The sequence below is a fragment of the Lactuca virosa genome, chromosome 8 (genome assembly GCF_052849685.1).
Source record: "Lactuca virosa cultivar CGN04683 chromosome 8, Lactuca_virosa_CGN04683_v6, whole genome shotgun sequence".
Taxonomy (NCBI): Eukaryota; Viridiplantae; Streptophyta; class Magnoliopsida; order Asterales; family Asteraceae; genus Lactuca; species Lactuca virosa.
This window is the reverse complement of record NC_136433.1, coordinates 362,568,433-362,577,626: the sequence shown is the minus strand read 5'-3', so window position 1 is coordinate 362,577,626 and position 9,194 is coordinate 362,568,433. Positions and strand designations below refer to the sequence as shown.

Genomic DNA, 9,194 nt, shown 5'->3' with positions numbered 1-9,194 from the left:
TTTAAGAGCTTAGCCCCAATAGTGTGGAAGCCTCAAATGAAATCACAAATCACCAAAACACCTTGGAAGAACTTGAGAGAATATGTATGCACACTAAAATCAGCCCACTCTTATTTTCACACACTTGTGCCAATTTTGTGAGCCAAGGACCCCTTTATATATTATGGAGGATTAGGGTTACATCCATGTAAACCCTAATACCCATGACCTTTCATTTACATAGGATCCATGGGTTAAAAGCTCCATGGACCATCCATGAAAGCTTAGCCCAACCTAAATGAACTTGGCACATTCCATATATATAAGAATCCATATTTAATTAGTTCTTTTTGATCACTTAATTAATTCTAAATTAATTCTTGATCAATACTAATTAAATAATATGATTCCATATTAATATATTAGAACTTATAATATATTAATATAAATCATAAATATATATATATATGTTTTACATTTATTTGTTTATACATATAAGTAGAAGTTGATGTAGGTAGAAGTTGGTGGAGGAGTAATAAAAGATAGGCCTACATCACAATTGCATGCACGATTATATATATATATATATATATATATATATATATATATATATATATATATATATATATATATATATATATATATATATATATATATATATATGAGGGTTCAATTGAGAAAAAAAAAGGTTGAGAATGGGGGAATCATTCTCAGCCACTCATTTATTTTTGCCGCAAAAGCCTCCGTCATACCAACTGAAATGGAAAACGAATAGACATGTGTTTTCCAACAAAACATATTTCCTTAAACTATGCTAATCATTACCTTAATATATAGGAAAACATAGTTTTTTTGTTTTTTTAATTTTTAAGAAGCTATTTTTATCGAAAAATGATTTTAAATATACCAAAATTCATGATTTTTTATTCTCTACAAATAGACATCCATATTGATATAGTTTTAAGATAAAATAAAAAAATTATTTTTTTTATATTTTCAGCTATCGTTATTCATAAGTGAATAAAAATGAATAAAGTTTTATTATAGTACATTCTTTATTCACTTATGAATAAAAAAGTATGATTAATTTTTTTTTACAATTTAAGTATCATTCATATATGAATATAGCATATAATAAACATAGTATATTCATATTTAAATATGAGACGATGCATTTACTTGTGAATATTAACATAGTATATTCACTTGTGAATATTAGATGGTATATTCACTTATGAATATTAAATGAAATTTTCATATGTGAATATTACATAGTATTACATGGTATATCACATGTGAATATTACATAATATATTCACTTGTGAATATTAGATGATATATTCACTTATGAATATTACACATTATATTCACATATGAATATTACAAGGTATATTCACTTGTGAATATATTCACTTATGAATATTAAAATGTATTTTCACAAATATATATAATTTTTATATGTTATTCATATATGAGTAACATACAGACTTGCATATTTGTTTTGTGTTTTTAATAATCATATACTGATTTAGGTGAGAAAACATATTCATATGTGAATATAACGTGGTAATTTAGTTTATGCATTTCATCAAACAGTTGGAGTGCATACAAGTTAACTATTTTAAAAATGTTAAAAACATGATACTTCCAATTCAAGTTATCAATTCCAAATCATCATATATTTCCGATTTTGACTTCAGATGCGACATCCTATGTCTAATCGATTTCTCATTTTGATTTTGATTTCTGAAAATCCGATTGGGAACTTGTGAGTACCGATTCCGAGTCCTTCAATGTCGACTGTGACAGCGAGTCCAAAACTCTGATTCCAATTTCATGAACAACAAAGAAATTCTGATTCCAACTGAGTTCGTTTGCGAATCTGGGAAATTCCAGTTCCAAATCCGTTATGAACTTTAACAAATGCTTGCAAGCTACGAACATTCGGAGTATTCAACAAAGAAATCGATGAAATTGATGAATTTGAGTTGTGAATCTGTCTTGAACGGCGAACCTCTCAGCCACGAATATCGATGATTGATTAACACTGGATGACATTGATGATGGTTTACTTGAAGAAATCTGGATGATTATTGAAGGTTGGAGGAGAAATTTTGATGATGAACGAACTGTTATCGAATTCTCTATAGTTACGTATTTGAGATTGAAGGTTATTAACATATTTACAAGTTTGCCACCATGTTTTTTTATGCTTAGATTAAATGAGTGGCTGAGAATGATTCCCCCATTCTCAACCTTTTTTATTTTATCAATTGAACTTACCTCTCTCTCTCTCTCTCTCTCTCTCTCTCTATATATATATATATATATATATATATATATATATATATATATATATATATATATATATATATATATATATATATATATATATATATATATATATATATATATATATATAAAGCATACATATCTTACAAGTTGGCAATGCATAAAGTCTTAATGTCTTAATTTTAATTTTGAGACTGATTTTTAAGAGTTACAAGTTTAATTGCACAAGATCTGAACTCTAAGATATGCGCTGTTGAAAGCCTCTAGCTACCGTTGATCCTCCACAATCCTTACACCCGACAATCCTATTCAAGGATCTAATGGTTCTGGACACAGTTCACACATATCGACTCTTTTTTTTTCTCCCAATTGCTCTCCGTCTCTTCGTTTCCCTTTCCTTTAAAAGCAGATTACCTTCATCTCTTTGTCTTCCATATCTTCCCTACCTCTCTAGACTCCCTATGCCGAGCACCACCATTACCCCTACACCGCCTTTACCTCCACCATTCTTATCGTATGTTGTCGTTGCCTCTAGATTCATGCCCTGACAAAAGATTGACTCATCGTTTCCCTCCACCCTATGCTAAGAACCCCCACTGCCTAACAACTCATTCTCTCCATCGTCTCCCAAACCCTAATTATGGAGGAGTATCTCTCCCCCGCCTTAACCTTTTATCTGTTTCTCTAAAACAAGCTCACCCCTCTTTACCCTCTCTACTCTCCATAAAAACCTTCTTTGTTGCCAAAATTTATCTCCCTCTTCTAACACACACACACGCATACACACACACTCTCTCTCTCTATATATATATATATATATATATATATATATATATATATATATATATATATATATATATATATATATATATATATATATATCGAGTTATGGTTAGGGTTAGGTAGTTATGCCTTGAATTTTTCTTTGGATTCTTCTTCATATATCTTTGATTGTGAATTAGATCGATTTTGGTTACAGTTTACATTATATTTCTTACTTTCTATTACAAGTATGAAGTTCTTATTCGTAAATGCTCTTGATTTTAGGTTAGATCAATATTTGTTTTCATTTTCTTATTTTTTTACATCAATTTTTTCCATTATTATTTTTAAAACCTTTGGTTTGTAAAATGAAACAATTGATACGTGTATTTGACCAAAATAGATCACAATGGGGTTTTTTCTAACTTGTATATTCGATTTTATTGTTGCCATTTTATGGATTTGTAGAGCAAAAATATACCCACTGTTGTTAATCTCTTTCCATGTATCATTAATCAAAGAGGTAACACTCCCATTTTATTCATACACACTCTCTTTTAATATCTCTATGTGCATGCTTGTGCGTTTATATATACATGTGATATTTTTTGGTTTATTGAGTTATTATCACAACATCTGTTTTGGAATCCTGGAAATATGGTATTTTATTTAGGCTTGCGTTGAATTAGTACAAGCATTCGTGTGTTTATGCGGGTGTTAGTATATCAGTAAGGTAAGAAGAAATCATCAACTTTGATTGGGTGGATTTGTAGTTTGCGGGATCAAGAGGTTCTTTCCTTAAAAAATCACTTGGTGTTCAATTTACATTTTTTTCCGATGTACATATATTTATATAAAGGACGTGAAGGCTCTAGCAGGAGTAGCAGAACTGGAAATTGTAGTTGGTGGTATCGTTTGAAACCTAATCAGTGTTGGAATTAAATCTTCCTTCATTTTTATGTTTGTTTTGAGGACCAGCCATCCAAAGCTTCATTAAAGTTGTAGCAATAATTGGTTGATTCTACAGTTTTAAGAAACATTAGTGGTGGATTAGGATATTTACTTTTAGTTTACAAGTTTGAATTTGTGGGGATTTGGATGCATTAGGTAATAAACTTATTAAGTTTGTGGGTATTATAAGTCATTATAAGTTATTGTCTAATTGTGTTATGATTGTGTGGTAGGTGAAGGAAGTTGCCTTAAAGACGGACTTAAGCTGCCTTATATAAGGTATGAAACAATTGTTCAAAGATATTGGGAAGCCCCATCAAAAAAGAAATGGAAAGAGAAGAGAGAGATGAGTTTCAACATTGGCAGAGGAGGGTCTATGTTTTCTTATGCAATTTACAAACTGGTATCAATCTTTACTTGATTTACATGTGAGGGTAGAAAGGGAAAGATATAGGGAACATTAGTGTTGAAGAGAGTATCGTGTTGTTTCAGATTTTGCTCATTTCAATTGAATTTATTAGGCCACTTTATAGGTTTTGAGTACACTATTTAATGTTTATTGTCTGCTGTATTGACAATTTTGTATCATGTTCATGATTTTAGTCATTAAGAGGCAGATTTTAGAGATATGAGAGGCATATGGAGGACGAGAGACTTGCATACATGGCAGTGAGAGGTTTGTGGAGGAGTAGAGACACTTCCATCTAGTTGCAACATCAGCTATTAGTGTTGCAATGATGTTATGTATATTATAAAAATATTCAGTTTTTTAGTTGTATGTTTATTGAACGGTTTGTGTTTCTATCTATTTTTGTAAGTTCTATTTATACAACTTGTGTTTTGTTTGCTGGCTTTCTCTAAAAAATTTACCACGTTTCTAAAATAAAATGATAGGTTTGGGTCTATCTTAAAATATGATTTTAGCAAGTGAATTTGGAGTTATCTTGAAAACCCTATTAAATAATTCAAAAATAAAATTAGCATGTTATAAATGCATTTATTAAAGAAATATTAATATTTTGTAACAGATTCTAAATAGACTTATTTGTTATGAAATTGAAAAAAATGGATAGAAATGTAAAGAAAAGTGAAGACTATGTGTCCCTACGCATATCATGGACAATACACAAAGGAAAAGTATCATTATCCTATGGTCATAATTGAAATCATGGACAATACACAAAGGAAAAATATCATTATCCTATGGTCATACTTGAAGCTGTAGCCTCAGAGGATTTATGGATCTGGCATTCCTATTTCGATAGTACCAGTTTGCTTAATGATATTAATATTCTCAATAACTCACCAATATTCAACAAGGTGTATGACGGTACTGCCCAAATTTGTCATTTGTACTCCGAGGAACGGAATACAAATTTGGGTACTATCTTGTGGATGGGATCTATCCTGAGCTTTTCGTTTTCGTTAAAATTTTGTCATGTCCGGATGACCCTTAAAGGTCCAGATTTAAGAGAGTTCAAGAAAAAGCAAGAAAAATTATCGAACGAGCATTTGGAGCACTTAAAAAGCATTGACAGATAGTTACAAAAGCATCCATGTTTCGTGATATTTCTACTATGACAGACGTGATGTATACATGTATCATATTGCGTAATATGATAATAGAACATATAGGAAACGTAATATGTGTCTAAGACGAGAATAAAGTCATCATAGACACACAACTACTAGAATATGGTGGTCTTAAATGGATACAAAGAATGAGGATAATTCACAGTGTAGTAATCCATACCAATCTTCGCCGCCATTTGACAGATCCTTTTTGGACGATGGACAATCTTGATCTAAATATGGCACCGAAAGAAGAATTCGAAGGCCAGTATTCGGAGGAAGACCCGTTGCTTTACTGTATTTTTTTATGAAGTGTGGTTTTTATGTAGTAAGTCGCGTTTCTAGGTTCGTGTATGTCGGTGTTAAGTCATGTTTGGCATGGTTTGAATTATTAAATCGTATTTTTAAGTATTTTAAGTTTTAATTTATTGTAACTTTTTTAATTTAGTATGAAATGTTTGTTTTTTAAAAAATATAATTGATATTATATTAATCTTTTGTGGTTAAAAAAATAAAATTTGCTTAATATTTATGCATAAAAAATGTTTCTATATTAGATAAAATAATTTAATTAAATTAGAAAAATAAAATAAAAAAATGGAGTGGTAGGAGTGTTACCACTCCTTAGAAAATGTTAAGTGTAAGAAAATATTAGGGTTTGTAGTGGAGATCTAGATACCAACTTGGATCATGAGAACACTTTTCGAACTGGTATTTCTACTGTATGCATGAGTTGCAAGAAATTCAGCCTAGGATAATCCAAGTGGACACTTACGATTCTAGGCACATAAATCGTAAGCCAATTTGCTAGAGAGATCATGTGAGAATTTGATGAAACGAAAGCTAAAATTCGTAACCTTCTTCTGAAGAGGAAGAATCGTTTATATATTAAACGAGATTAGGGTTTCATTAGGGTTGGGCTGTCATTAGTTGCTTTGGAAGCAAGTCAGGATAATCCGGATTAGGGTTTCATCAGCGGGACCCCAGCCAGGGGCTCTGCCCCTTTGGAAACCGCGGACCTAGGGGCGCTGCCCCCGGACACCCGACTAGTCGTCGAACCGGCTTCTAATTCGATTTTATACATGCGTGCACTCCGCACAGCCCTGTACATATATTAGCGTACAAATTATGAAGCCCCTTAGCTCACATGTCAGTTACAGTAACTTAAAATGACATGGTGACACTAAACTCACCAACACTAAGATTATGTGCTAAATGATCAAAAATGAGGTGGCACTCCAAAATCTGATGTGGCAAGGTCCCTTTGGCCTAATATAAAACAACGAAAACATAGATGGGTGAAGTTTATGCATGTGAAGGTTAAAAGATCGACAAATTACCTACTAAAAAATATCTCAAAGTCAGCCAATAGCTAACCTCGCATCATTTCAGGTAACCATACTCATTCCCAACTAAAGTCATGAAGGTAACATAGTCAAAAAGAGTAAAGGTTGTCAACAGTGACCTCAAATTTTATTCCATAAAATCTAGTATTTTTTGTGAATGACATAATTGAATTTTTTTTGTATTATTTTGTATGACTATGAATAAAAATTAGCCATTTTTCACCAAATATATCAAGCATATAAATAAAATCTAGATATAATTATCATTATGAAATAAACAATAATAATTAAGTGGATAAATGAGCCATAAACCTTTGGACACAAGCTGATGTAGAAACAAAAATATGGGGCTCTACTACTGCTCTGACCTGTAAACTAAAAAAAAAAAAAAATCTGGCAACCCATGGGAGAAAATGACATTAGGGACAAAACCCACAAAACAATACATTTATAGTTCGATAACCCACCTTTCATGTTGTATGTTCAAGTTGGCTCGTGTTCACATCCTGGGGACTATCCTCATCATATCTTACCTAAACCATGCAGACATTGTTCACCCATCCCCATGCCATTCCCACTCTATTTTTCTGCATAAAAATTTAACCAAATATCATTACAAAAAGTCAACATTTATGCATTTTTTTATCATAAATATGTGAATAAGATATATATATATATATATATATATATATATATATATATATATATATATATATATATATATATATATATATATATATATATATATATATATATATATGCACACAAAATCTTTTTTCCAATCCATATGCATACCATTACATGTTCATTATGGCACATACATAACCTTATACATACACAGAATTTTATGATATTTATACAAACATACACAATATTATACATACACATACACCCACATTTATATACATGTACATAGATTTTTTCATACAGAGAACAAAAAACGAAAAATCCAACAACTGTATACATACAAACACATATTTATACAAAAGAGTATCAAACTACCGCAAATTCAACAATCCCCTTCCAAATAGTGTTTCTTACCTGCTCTGGTGAGATCGAGAGAGGAAAAGAAAAGGAAAAAAAAGGCAACGTGAGGTGTGTGTGTGTGTCTATGTGTTTTATTACAAAATAGTAACAGAGATACCTTGGTCGTGGATACTTGAATACATTTGCCATTGATATCACTTGATATCAGACACAACAACCTAAAACTAAAACAGAACATAAACATTCATCAAGCAAGAACACAAAAATAATAAAGAAATAATTCAGGAAAATGAAAAAAAAATGGAACTGGATCTGCCTTCATCAAGGAAGGAACACAAAACAAATGGTTCTCACTTGCTTATGTAGATCCAGAGATAAAGAGAGATGAGGATGATATGGTAATCCCTAAAAATCGGACCCAAAAATCTCCATACCGAGTTTACAAATACACAAACCTAGCTTGCTTTTTTTCTTTTCATTAAAACCAAGTGAACGTCAGATGACGGCGACGATAGTGGTAACTGATACACAAGGAAAACCTTGTCCACCACCACGAAGCAGTTAAGAAAATGTTTCAGGGTTTTCGTTGCTTCAGCCTTCGTTGTTCACAAGCATGGAATGAGAATAGAGAAAGGAGCTAGTTTGGCTAGGGTGTTTTGAAATGATTGTGCGTTGTGGTGGTATATGTATATAGACAAATCAACATGTGAGTAGTGCAGTAGTAGTGGTGGCCATCCTCTCCATTGTTGATCGCAGAGACATTAAGGGAGGGGATAATGAACCCTAGAAGGCCATTACATTGAGTAGTTGCAAACATTTAGAGAGAGAAAGGTACTGAAGTGGTGCATTGGTGGCTATTGTTTTTGCGATCTGGTGGAGGGGTTGTGGTGGTCCAATGGGAGCGGAGGCGGCTAAACCTAGTTAACCAGAAGGGTGGTTTTCCATGGAGAGAGAAACGAAAGTGTGGGGAGAGAAGGGTATTAGGGTTTTCTATGGAGAGAGATAAATGAAAGCGTGGGGAGAAATAATGATTTTGGAGTAGGATTTTTAGTTTTGTCCCGATTCAAATTTTGAGCTAACCCGGATTTTGATTTTTGAGACCAGAAATGCCACCCAGGCTTTTTTGTTTCAACGAAGATTTATTGGTAGTATGTAATGTCTAACTACTTGTACGTAGGTACACTCTATTGTGATCGGAGATCAACATTTCCTATGGATCACAAACAGAATAATCTTAACCGTCCAATATAGATCCAACGGCTCGGATCATGTTTCCTTGTTTTTTAAGATAATAATCTTTATTTG

The 9,194-nt window shown here is 31.9% G+C and overlaps 1 long non-coding RNA gene across 1 annotated transcript; it reads left to right on the top strand.

The window, feature by feature from the left end:
* The first annotated feature begins 3,227 nt into the window (after positions 1-3,227).
* Positions 3,228-4,830, top strand: LOC145129236 (uncharacterized). The gene is made up of 2 exons (XR_013717393.1): positions 3,228-4,387; positions 4,588-4,830. It is a non-coding gene; the product is annotated as an uncharacterized LOC145129236 (long non-coding RNA).
* The last annotated feature ends 4,364 nt before the right edge of the window (positions 4,831-9,194 follow it).